The following is a 9,600-nucleotide window of genomic DNA, read 5'->3' as shown; positions in this document are numbered from 1 at the left end:
AATCATTTCAAATTTGTGGAAAGATGTGTGTGGCGCTAATCTTGTTTAGAAACCTCACCACAGAGACGCCACTGGTAAAAATGAAAAATATTATTCCGAAATTGAGGAACCACCATGGCAGAATCTTCACATCTGCTTTTGTAGCAAAATCAAATGTTCGTCAAAAAATGCTGCGTGACTCCTGATAATCTAAGGCATACACTTCTGTCCTAATTGACAGAGTACAGTTACAACCAACTCTAGACCCTTTTCTGTTGATGTTTGGACGCGGACCATTCCTATAACCCTTGACAAGTAATTTTTTCGTAAGAAATAACCACCCAGGCTTTCAGGCATTCCATGACGCTGATCGCTTCATTGTCGGCTTTACAGGTCGGTCTTCTTCCATGGAGATCATCATGAGTGTTGACGGTCCTCCAGCATCATCCGGGCTACCAGGTAGCCGCCGGTGATGGACCATGTTTGAAACTTCCTGGCCTGCTTGCCTACGAACTTTCGCAGCTTGCCGTCATAGTACTCGGGCCAGCCATCCTTCAGAAGCCTAGCCTCGGAGAGCTCGATGGCGCGCTTCGCCATTTGTGGCCGCCCAGTCTTGATGCAGGCTGCTGTCAGCAGCCATAGAAGAACTGCAGATGGAACATGCATGTGAGAATAAGATTGGGTGCATTGTTTTCTGTGCAACTAAAGCAGAACATCGATTGAACATACAAAGCCACGTTTCTAATCCTGAAGAGATAAGGAAGTAGTGGCAGAACTTCACTCAAGCAATCAGAAAACGCAGATCAAGAATTCCGTAGAATTCTCAAAATCATAAATTTTGTTGACAAAACTATAGCTGCCTTTTGTAGCTGCAACATTACAGGGAAACAGATGCATTGTACAGGACATGGTTAGGTTCAGAATGAAGTTTATTCTAAACGTGTGTTACTGTACTACAATTATTAAAGTTGTAATCTTCACTCCGAAAAAATAGTTTCTCTTCAGATGATAACAGGTTTACCAATGAAGGATACTTCACAGTAAAGAATGCTCACTAAAATAATCTGTTTTAGGTATTTCAATGTAGACTACATACAGTGTGAAATGAGTGAATATACGGACTAAAGTACGTCTAGATATGTACGAATCTGAAAACAGCTAATATTTTTATATTTTGGAACGGAGGGAGTAGACACTAGCAGAGTGAATTACCTGGCCATGATCCCCCATTATGATAACTCCACCGTGTATTCTTGGGGTGGCAGCCAGTAATTATTCTCCACTCATGGTTCTCAATTGCAGGATAGCATATCTTAAGAGGGACTTCGCCCACTAGCTCATCCCACCGCTCCTCGATCAGATCCATTATTGCCGATGACTGCTCCGGAGTGGCCACAGATGATATAATGGCAATACAATTTCCAAGAGCAAACCACCTGTAGTCCATCATAGCAGGGCTGACGTTGCCAAGAAAGTAGCCTCCCCGGCATGGCATGAAATCAAACACCCAATCAGGAATTGAATCTGGGATGACATTGAATTTATTCACAGCAGTATGGGAGTACTCTTTTGTTTTATATCTATATATGTTGTTTAGATGCGGGAAATCCAGCCAGAAGTAATTTCTCATGTGGAAGGTTAATGCATGCAGCCGTTGTCCTATCTTCTCTATGAAGTCCTTCCCTTCACCATCCGCGGCTTAAGCAGTTGGAGAGCACATCTTAATGCCATGTAGAACAGAGCTTGGATCTCAATAGGATAACCATATATAGCCTGAAAATATAGATTGCATCTGTAGCATTACAATCGTGTAACGATAGGCTTATTCACTTTCAATATTAGTTGTTACTCAAAAGTCGAGCACGGAACTGGGAGACTTTAGAATTATATTTCAGAATACTGTTTGACTTTTTCAAGTATTATTGCAACTCAAAAGTGGAACAAGAAACACTAAGACTTTAGGGTTATAAGTGAGAATACAGAACGCCTTTTTCAAGTACTATATTTCTTACTTATCCTAAAATTAATCCTACTTCCTACTTGTGGAAAGGATCTCACTTGCCCTATCATAAATATAAATAAATTGCCACCAAATAAGGAAAAATACAATATTCAAATTTTGTTGCAATACCACCCAGTCAGAGTATGCTTTCTATCTGAATATGTCCCTATAATCAAAGTTTCCTGTTTAGGAAACGATAAATGTTCCTTTTGGTTGTACAAGAAAATGCAGAATCAGTCCTGTTCCTGTTACCATCTCAATTAAATCATGTTACTTAAGTATATATTTCTGAACATAAATCTAATACAGGTGAAGTGCGTATACCATTCGACGAAAATCTAACATCTCCAGTATACTTTGTATATGCCCGGAGGAGAATAATCCACCAAAATCCGGAGTCCACTGGTGCTACCCTGCCAATCGCGCTCTCACCAAAATCTAATAAAGTACATATTTGCCTCTTTAGCAGACAGCCATCTCTGTTAAATAAATATCACCATCCAAATCTGGTGCACATATAAGAAATTAATCAACACCAAACCTGCAGAGAATGCCCAGTAGTCTTGCAGATAGATACCAGGACATATATCTCGATTTCAGCATATCAATAGATTGTGGCAAGCAGTTGGACAGATGTCAAGCAAGTTGCAGCATACAAAAGCCTGCTTAAGAACGCCGCTGCATATTTCAGAATTAAAAGGCCAATACGTGCTATGAAGCATCACCTTGCTAAAAGGCAGTAGCTCCAATACATGTTATGGCTGAAAACTTTTTATCTAGACTCCTTGAGATGTAACTAAGAGTTTAAACTATCATCTGCATCCGAAACAAGAGATCTAGAACATGAATGGCCATAACTGATGGTCATACAGCCTAGTTTTGATACAAATGATAAATGAGAAAATAAATTAGATACCTCCATGTGACTGTACTTTCAGTAATTGCAGTTGTACGCTAGCACAGAATGAGAAAACAGCACCATAATACAAAACATTTAAAATCCATTAACATCATCCAAACATAAAGGGTGTTGCCACTCCAAGAAGTAGACATCGCAACATTTGATTTATGCAGTTGTAAGCTGTTTGCCACGCCCCTAAACAATGGGACATTTACATCTATGTCCTTAACTCGAACCCACTACTCAGTTTTACCCCTAATTTTTAGGTATGCTCAGTTTTGCCCCTCCGCCGTTAGTTTCACTTATAGAAATGCCCTTCTCTGCCGTTACCGTCCGGTCAAAGGTCTTTGACCGTCCTGAAAAAATAGCAAAAAAAATCAAAAAAATATGAAATTTGGTGGGATCGAAGATAGTCATGTCCGCAAGGCGCGTGCACATTTTCATGCCGTTCGGACACTCCGGGAGCTCGTGTCAAAGGAAAACATAAATTTTGTACGCATGCGAGCAGTAAATTCAAATAAAATAGAAAAAAAATCAAAAAATATGAAATTTCGTGGGACTCAAGATATTCAGGTGCGCAAGATGTGTGCACGTTTTTGTTGTGTTTGGACATTGTAGGAGCTCGTGGAGAAAAAAAACAAATTTTAGCTCAAAAAAACTTTGAAAAAATGCACTATTTTGTTTTTTTTCTCTAGAGCGCCCCATACGTCATTTGATCACCAAAACTTGCAAGCACTTTGTGCACTCAAGCCTCTTTGACGCCAAATAAATTCAAATTTCTTTGAACTTTTTTGCTATTTTTTTCGAATTTACTGTTCATAGGCATAAATTATTTTTGTTTTCCTTTGCCACGAGCTCCCGGAGTGTCCAACCAACACAAAAATGTGCACGCGCCTTGCGGACATGACTATCTTCGATCCCACCAAATTTCATATTTTTTTGATTTTTTTTGCTATTTTTTTCTGGATGGTCAAAGTACTTTGACCGGACGGTAACGGCGCAAAAGGGCATTTCTATAAGTGACACTAACGGCGGAGGGGCAAAACTGAGCATACCTGAAAATTAGGGGCAAAACTGAGTAGTGGGTTCGAGTTAGGGGCAGAACTGGAATTGGCCCCTAAACAATACTCATCACAAGTCACGAGCTGGAGCTGGCAAGAAACAGCTGATAGTCTACTCAGAATCAGGAGGGAAATAAAGCGGGGCCGACAATGCAACGTCAATCTCATTGAGCACGGGCGGGAGACGTGAGTGAAACCAGGCAAATTTCCGAGTACCATTCATCACCTCATCGACGTCAAACGCTAACACTGAGCCCACCACTCCAACTTTCACTAATAATGCGCGCACCACTTGAACTTTGCCTAACTCATACTCCTCAACAACACATTCTTTGACTATTTCCTGAGCGTCCTCCGCCAGAGGCATGAGCGCAAGTGCCGTGTTCTTGAGGAGCAGGAGGGCTTCCGGGAAGCCGTCGTCTCCCAACTTGGCCTCAACGAGGGGATACAGATGACGCTTGATCTTGTCGAGCTCCAACGCCACGCCTGCCACGAGCGAGAGGAGATGGATCTGGGCCTGGGGGCATCGCCAGTACCTCCGCTCAATCAGGTTGCGGAGGAGGAGTGCATACGAGTCGCTCGCTATGCTCAAGGACTCGAGAGAGACGAGCTTTAGGAACATGCGCCCACCGGAGCGGTCCTGCAGGGCTTGGAGGTCGGCATGGCAGGAGATGCGCACGTGGACCATCTATCTTTTCCTTGCGGCGGCGGCGAGACGAGACGGAGATGCTGAGGGTTGTTGCGGCGCAGCGAGACGAAGACGGAGACGATGGGGGTTGTTTTTATATATAGGCCTATGGATAGGGGCGATCTGTTTTCTACCGTTAGATGGGATTTAGGGTTTCTTCGGTACCGTCGGATCCGATTTGAGCTTCCTGGGAGCCCCTATTGAACGCTCTTAGCGCCAGTTTGACGTCGAAAAAGCTTTCGGCTATCGTTCATGGGCTTGGCCCATGTACGCTGCGCGTTCCCTAAAAGAAAAAGAGATTTGAACTGTTTTACTGCTTCATTGCTTCTTCGCTTGAGTCGGATGTAGTACGAACGAGCGACGGAATCTGAAAACAGCTTAGGGGGTGTTTTGTTTGGGCTGTGCTGCTAGCAGGGAAAGCTACTTTTCTGAGTGTCGCTGTTTGGCGACTTGGCTTTTTTTTTACGTGAAACATGGGAGTTTTGTTGCATGAAAGAAATTCGGTTACACTCAGCCCTAAGGTTGTTTACAATGAAGGATGGACAGTTATCCATCCAACACTCGGATACCGCTAAGGAGGTAGCATGTTTGGCACAAAGATCGGCCATGCCGTTGGCATCCCTGCTAACATGTTGCACCGAAAAAGAAGCAAAATTTGTAGCTCTCTCCCTGATTTCCTCGAAGATAGGCGTCACAATAGATCTTATATTATGACGCGAAAGCCAGAGGTTAGCCACCTCTAAACAGTCGACCTCCATCACCACATGCGAGAAGCCCCTCAATTGGGCAAATATAACTCCCTCACATAGCGCAAGCACTTCGGCAATGAAAGGGTCAGTGATACCAGGTAGGGGTTTGCTCGATACGCCCAAAACGCAGAGGTGAGACCGTGCTACCCCGCCTCCTCATCCTACCTGCATCAAAGCATCCACCGATCCATCGGTATTAATTTTAACCCAGCCAGGTTCCGGTGGTCGCCAAGCAGTGGCGGAGCTTGCAGCAAATTCCTGGACGGACTGGGTAGGCTAAATTGCATGAAAATGGGTTTTCCCCGGCCCATGGGCCGGCTATAATAGGAGGATGTGGTGCAAAGCTGGGCAGGCCATGGCCCATGTAGCCTTGCTGAAGCTCCGTCAGTGTCGCCAAGCATGACCTTCATGAATGCTAGATCTATCTCCCAGAAGGTCCAAGAGAGCCAGATCCGCCCTCGCCCTCTTGACTGCCTAAATTGGGTTATATCCGTACTCATCATGGGTCCAACGATTCCTCGATGACCATATTGCATGCATGATCGTGATGATGATCTGACATCTTTCCATCTTGGAAAACCTTGTATCCACCACTAAGTCTCGGGACCATGTGGTGGGATGCAATGATGGCAGCTTCAGGTCCAAGACCTCCCTTGCTGCTGCCCAAAAACTCTTAGCATGAGAGCAATGCACTAGGGCATGCATTAGATCTTCATCCATAGCTTTACATAGATCACATACTGAAGTAGTTCTTATGTGCCGGTATTTCATGGTGTCATAGTCAGGGAGAATACCACGAAGAACTCTCCACCAGAATATACATACTTTTGGAATTACTTTGAGCTTCCATAGGGCTGTCCACAACTGTTTTTCTGACGATGAAATCTCCGCTACCGTCCCTTCCTCTAGAGCACGCCGCTCGTCACGAGTCACCAAAGCACGATAAGCTGTTTTTATAGTGCATTCACCCGACTTCTCAAAGGCCCAAGCCAAAACATCTTCACCACCTCTTGCTCGAATTGGGATATTCAAAATTGCTTCAGCGTCTGGAGCCAAGAAGTTTCTTTTAACTAACTCCACATCCCAAGTGCATGTGTCAGTATCAAGCAATTCTGACACACGATCTAGGGGATCATTCCCTTGTCGACCCACAGGTTTGAGGGTGGGAGTAGATGGTATCCATCTATCATTCCAAATAGAAACTGATTCACCATTGGCAATGCGTTTAATGAGACCAAGTTCAAGCGCCGATCGTCCCGCCACGATAGCCTTCCAAGTGGCCGACGCCGAAGACGGTGCATGGGCTTGCATAAAATCTGAATCTGGGAAGTACTTCCCCTTCAAGACGCGCGCACACAGTGAGTTTGGGTCGGTTAGGAATCGCCAGCCATGCTTACCAAGTAGTGCGAGATTGAACTTCTGAAACTCCCTAAAACCCATACCACCCTAAACCTTTGGTGTTGCCAGTTTATCCCATGATATCTAATGCATAGATCTCCTATCAATGGAACTGCTCCACCAGTATCTTGCCATGGAGGACGTGAGTTGTTTGCAAACTTTTTTAGTAAGTAGGAAACAACTCATGCTAAAGGTAGGAATTGCTTGAATTACTGATTTGAGTAGCACCTCCCTCCCTGCACATGCCAAAAGGCGTTCCGCCCATCCTTGCATATTACCTCGACTCCTCTCACCAATATGTTCAAAGGAGCCACTTGTTATACGCCCCACCGCTGTTGGTAGGCCCAAATACCGTTCAGTGAAAGCTTCCACGAAAATACCAAGTGCGTGTTTCATAGCTTCACGAACAGGAGGAGTAGCATTAGGACTAAAATATATAGAACTCTTCTCCTTGTTTACTGCTTGCCCAGAACATTCAGCATATATCCTCAAGATTTCATTTAATCTGTTCGCACTGTGCAGCTGAGCACCGAGAAAAATCAGACTATCATCTGCGAACAATAGGTGATTAACCCATGGGGAGCGTGTACACACCCGGATACCACGATCAATATGAGGACCACCAAAATTATTCATCAGGGATGTAAAGCCTTCCGCGCAAATGAGGAAAAGGAAGGGGGAGTTGGGATCCCCTTGGCGAAGTCCTCTAGTTGGTTGGAAGAAAGGAAGATGTGTGCCATTCACCTTGACTGAGAATCTCAAAGATGTCACACACTTCATAATTAGCCGGATAAATCTGTCACGAAAACCCAGCCTGGACATTATGGCCTCCAAATAATGCCATTCAACTCGATCATAGGCCTTGAGCATGTCCAACTTAACAGCGCAATAAGTTGTGTTGCCTTGTCTCCTCTTTTTCATTGCATGTATACTTTCATAAGCTACCAAGACGTTGTCCATAATAAAACGCCCAGGTACAAAGGAGCTTTGCTCCGCCCCTATAATTCCATCATACTCCGCAAACGGTTAGTGATAGCCTTAGCGGCGATTTTGTAAATGATCGGACAAAGAGCAATAGGGCGATACTGAGAGATTTTCTGCGGGTTGCGTACCTTGGGTATAAGTGTAATGGCAGTATCGTTCAGACCCGGCGGTAGTTCACCACCATTCAAAAAATCCAGGACGGCCGTCGTTACGTCATCACCGAGGATGGACCAATGCCGTTGGAAAAAATGAAGGAAATATGCCCTAGAGGCAATAATAGAGTTATTATTTATTTTCTTATTTCATGATAAATGTTTATTATTCAAGCTAGAATTGTATTAACCGGAAACATAATGCTTGTGTGAATACATAGACAAACAGAGTGTCACTAGTATGCCTCTACTTGACTAGCTCGTTGATCAAAGATGGTTATGTTTCCTAGCCATATACATGAGTTGTCATTTGATTAACGGGATCACATCATTAGGAGAATGATGTGATTGACTTGACCCATTCCGTTAGCTTAGCACTTGATCATTTAGTATTCTGCTATTGCTTTCTTCATGACTTATACATGTTCCTATGACTATGAGATTACGCAACTCCCGTTTACCGGAGGAACACTTTGTGTGCTACCAAACGTCACAACGTAACTGGGTGATTATAAAGGTGTTCTACAGGTGTCAACAAAGGTAATTGTTGGGTTGGCGTATTTCGAGATTAGGATTTGTCACTCCGATTGTCGGAGAGGTATCTCTAGGCCCACCCGGTAATGCACATCACTATAAGCCTTGCAAGCATTGTAACTAATGAGTTAGTTGCGGGATAATGTATTACGGAACGAGTAAAGAGACTTGCCGGTAACGAGATTGAACTAGGTATTGAGATACCGACGATCGAATCTCGGGCAAATAACATACCGATGACAAAGGGAACAACATATGTTGTTATGCGGTTTGACCGATAAAGATCTTCGTAAAATATGTGGGAGCCAATATGAGTATCCAGGTTCCTCTATTGGTTATTGACCAGAGACATGTCTCGGTCATGTCTACATAGTTCTCGAACCCGTAGGGTCCGCATGCTTAAAGTTAGATGACGATCGGTATTATGAGTTTATGTGATTTGATGTACCGAAGGTAGTTCGGAGTCCCGGATGAGATCGGGGACATGACGAGGAGTCTCAAAATGGTCGAGACGTAAAGATCGATATGTTGGACGACTATATTCGGACATCGGAAAGGTTCCGGGTGATTCGGGTATTTTCGGAGTACCGGGGAGTTACGGGAATTCACCGGGAGAAGTATTGGGCCTTATTGGGCCATACCGGAATAGAGGAGAGAGGCCAAAAGGAAGGAGGCGCGCGCCCCCCCTCTAGTCCGAATTGGACAAGGGGTGCAGCCCCCTTTTCCTTATCACTCTCCCCCTCTTTCCTTCTATCCTACTCCGGAAAGGAAAGGGGAATCCTACTAGGACTTGGGAGTCCTAGTAGGACTCCCGACACTTGGCGCGCCCCCTCTAGGGCCGGCCTCTCCCTTTCTCCTTTATGTACGGGGGTAGGGGGAACCCCATAGAGACAACAATTGATCTATTGATCTCTTAGCCGTGTGCGGTGCCCCCCTCCACCATAATCCATCTCGATAATATCGTAGCGGTGCTTAGGCGAAGCCCTACGTCAGTAGAACATCATCATCGTCACCACGCCGTCGTGCTGACGGAACTCTCCCTCAAAGCTTGGCTGGATCAAAGTTCGAGGGATGTCATCGAGCTGAACGTGTGCTGAACTCGGAGGTGCCGTGCGTTCGGTACTTAATCGGTCGGATCGTGAAGACGTACGA

General features: G+C 44.6%; 1 pseudogene; it reads right to left on the bottom strand.

The window, feature by feature from the left end:
- Positions 1-328: 328 nt before the first annotated feature.
- LOC125546551 (cytosolic invertase 1-like) lies at positions 329-4,631 on the bottom strand (annotated as a pseudogene).
- Positions 4,632-9,600: the final 4,969 nt, after the last annotated feature.

Source organism: Triticum urartu, chromosome 3A (assembly GCF_056163025.1).
Source record: "Triticum urartu cultivar PI428250 chromosome 3A, HENAU_Tu73, whole genome shotgun sequence".
Taxonomy (NCBI): domain Eukaryota; kingdom Viridiplantae; phylum Streptophyta; class Magnoliopsida; order Poales; family Poaceae; genus Triticum; species Triticum urartu.
The sequence above is the reverse complement of the archived record's forward strand: the minus strand, read 5'-3'. Positions and strand labels throughout refer to the sequence as shown.